The 3,077-nt window shown below is 67.2% G+C and overlaps 1 long non-coding RNA gene across 1 annotated transcript; it reads left to right on the top strand.

Moving 5' to 3' along the window:
• The first annotated feature begins 635 nt into the window (after window positions 1–635).
• LOC147596049 (uncharacterized) lies at window positions 636–2,279 on the top strand. Its single transcript, XR_015261647.1, has 3 exons — window positions 636–694; window positions 1,070–1,164; window positions 2,243–2,279. It is a non-coding gene; the product is annotated as an uncharacterized LOC147596049 (long non-coding RNA).
• The last annotated feature ends 798 nt before the right edge of the window (window positions 2,280–3,077 follow it).

The following is a 3,077-nucleotide window of genomic DNA, read 5'->3' as shown; positions in this document are numbered from 1 at the left end:
GGTCCCTACGGTGTCTGTGGGTCGCTGTGGGTCGCTGTGGGTCGTGGTGGGTCCCTACGGTCGCTGTGGGTCGCTGTGGGTCCCTACGGTGTCTGTGGGTCGCTGTGGGTCGCTGTGGTGTCTGTGGGTCGCTGTGGGTCGCTGTGGGTCACTGTGGGTCACTGTCGTGTCTGTGGGTCGCTGTGGGTCGCTGTGGGTCCCTACGGTGTCTGTGGGTCGCTGTGGGTCCCTACCGTGTCTGTGGGTGTCTGTGGGTCGCCGTGGGTCCCTACGGTGTCTGCGGGTCGCTGTGGGTCGCTGTGGGTCGCGGTGGGTCCCTACGGTGTCTGTGGGTCGCTGTGGGTCGCTGTGGGTCCCTACGGTGTCTGTGGGTCGCTGTGGGTCCCTACCGTGTCTGTGGGTGTCTGTGGGTCGCCGTGGGTCCCTACGGTGTCTGTGGGTCGCTGTGGGTCGCTGTGGGTCGCGGTGGGTCCCTACGGTGTCTGTGGGTCGCTGTGGGTCGCTGTGGGTCGCGGTGGGTCCCTACGGTGTCTGTGGGTGCCGGTGGGTCGCGGTGGGTCCCTACGGTGTCTATGGGTGCCGGTGGATCGCGGTGGGTCGCCGTGGGTCGCCGTGGGTCCCACGGGTGCCCCCCCAGCTGTCGGGCCTGACGTCCTCCAGCAGTGAGCTCATCCTGGCGCACCTCTTCACGCAGGTCGGGCGGGGGGGCACTTGGGGGTCCCGTGGGGGGCCACTTGTGGGTCCGGGGGGCGCTTGGGGGTCTGGGGAGGGCCACTTGTGGGTCCTGGGGGTCAGTTTTGGGGGCCCTCAAGGGGCACTTGGGGGGCCTGGGGGCACTTGGGGGGCCTGTGGGGGGCACTTGGGGGGCCCAGAGTCCACCTGGAGGCCCCAAGGGCCACTTGTGGGTCGGGGGGGGCACTTGTGGGTCAGGGAGCTCAGTTAAGGGTTGGGGGAGGGTCACTTGTGGGTCACAGGGTGGGGGCGGGGTGGGGGCGGGGCTGTGACATGGGGCGGGGCAGGGGCGGGGCGGGGGCGGGGCGGGGGCGGGGCTGTGACGCGCAGGCCGCAGGAGGAGCTGGCGGCCGCCCCTCCCCCGGTGCAGCAGGCCCGGCGGCGGCTGGGGGCGGCGCCCAACGCCCCCCTGCTCTGGGCCATGTACAACAGGTACTGGGCAAACTGGGGGCGCTGCGGCGGGGCTGCGGGGCACTGGGACTGCCCTCGGAGCACTGGGATCGAGCTGGGATTGAACTGGGAGGGAACTGGGAGGGGCTGGAATGGAACTGGGGGGACTGGTGGGGATTGGGAGGGGACTGCGGGGGACTGGGAGGGACTGGGAGGGACTTGGAGGGACTGGGAGGGACTGGGAGGGACTGGGAGGGACTGGGGGGGGACTGGGACTGGGCTAGGAGGACTGGGACTGAACTGGGATTGAACCGGGGCGGACTGGGAGGGAACTGGGGGGGCTGGGAGGGGCTGGGAGGGACTGGGATTGGGCTAGGAGGACTGGCATCGAACTGGGATTGAACTGGGATTGAACCGGGGGGGACTGGGAGGGAACTGGGGGGGGACTGGGACTGGGCTAGGAGCACTGGGATTGAACTGGGGGGGGACTGGGATGGAACTGGGGGGACTGGTGGGGACTGGGGGGGGACTGGGGGGGACTGGGGGGGGACTGGCAGGGGACTGGGGGGGGACTGGGGGGGACTGCGAGGGGACTGGGGGGGACTGGGATTGAACTGGGATTGAACCGGGGGGGATTGGGAGGGAACTGGGAGGGACTGGGACTGGGCTAGGAGGACTGGGACTGAACTGGGATTGAACCGGGGGGGACTGGGATGGAACTGGGGGGGCTGGGAGGGACTGCGATTGGGCTAGGAGCACTGGGATTGAACTGGGATTGAACCGGGGCGGACTGGGATGGAACTGGGGGGGCTGGGAGGGACTGGGAGGGGACTGGGGGGGGTCTGGGATGGGATTTGGGGGCACTGGGATCAGACTGGGATGGAGTGGGAGGGTACTGGGGAAACTGGGATCAAACTGGGAGGAACTGGGATTGAACTGGGATGGAGCTGGGGGGGTACCGGGGGGCTGGGAGGGACTGGAGCAACTGGGATTGAGCTGAGGGGAACTGGAAGGGAACTGGAGGGACTGGGAGAGAACTGGGAGGGAACTGGGGAGAAAATAGGGGGAACTGGGATCAAACTGGGAGGCACTAGGATGAACTGGGACACCCCCCTTGCAGCCGCGGGGACCTGGGCCTGCAGCGCAGCGGGGCCAACAGCCTGCGGTGAGTGACCCCTGACCCCTGACCCCACGTGACCCCCGTGACCCCACGTGACCCCCCCGCGACCCCTGACCTTTGCCCCCCAGCTGCCCGGTGCTGCTGGTGGTGGGCGACAACTCCCCCCACAAGGACGCCATGGTGAGTGACGTCACTGGTGATGTCACCGGGCCTCCTGTGATGTCACCGGGCCTCCTCTGAGGTCACATGACACCCCCCCATGGGGTCACACAGGGTCAGAGGTCATGGGGTCACAGAGGGTCAGAGGTCACGGGGGGTCAGAGGACTGCTGGGGGGGGGGGACCGGGCCTTACCGGGGTCGCGAGGTCAGAGGTCAGCCAGGGGTCAGAGGTCACCGGGGAGGGGTCGGAGGTCACGGCCCCACCCGCGCAGCCGGCCAAGCTCACCGAGGCCTTCAAGTACTTCCTGCAGGGCATGGGCTACCGTGAGTACCGCCTAACGAGCCACCGCTAATTAACACTCCTGGGGGGGTAATTAGCGCTCGGGGCGGGTAATTAAGCCGCTCTGCATAATTAATTACCGCCGGGGTGGGGGGCTCGTTTGCGTGCTGGAAGGGGAAAACTCAGCTGAGGCGGGGGAGTTAATTACACCGGGGGGGGGTAATTAGCGGTGCAATTAATTAACCTGGACCTGGGGGGAGTAATTAGCTGCTGTGAGGCAGGAATTAATTGACCTGAGGCTTAATTAACGCTCCTCAGTTCTAATTAACATCACCTCCCCCCTCCACCCAGGGCAATTAAATGCAGTTCCAGGAGGGGGGGCGTGGCCTGGGGAG

Source organism: Chlamydotis macqueenii, unplaced genomic scaffold, assembly GCF_036417535.1.
Source record: "Chlamydotis macqueenii isolate bChlMac1 unplaced genomic scaffold, bChlMac1.mat HAP1_SCAFFOLD_287, whole genome shotgun sequence".
NCBI classification, from domain to species: domain Eukaryota; kingdom Metazoa; phylum Chordata; class Aves; order Otidiformes; family Otididae; genus Chlamydotis; species Chlamydotis macqueenii.
The sequence above is the reverse complement of the archived record's forward strand: the minus strand, read 5'-3'. Positions and strand labels throughout refer to the sequence as shown.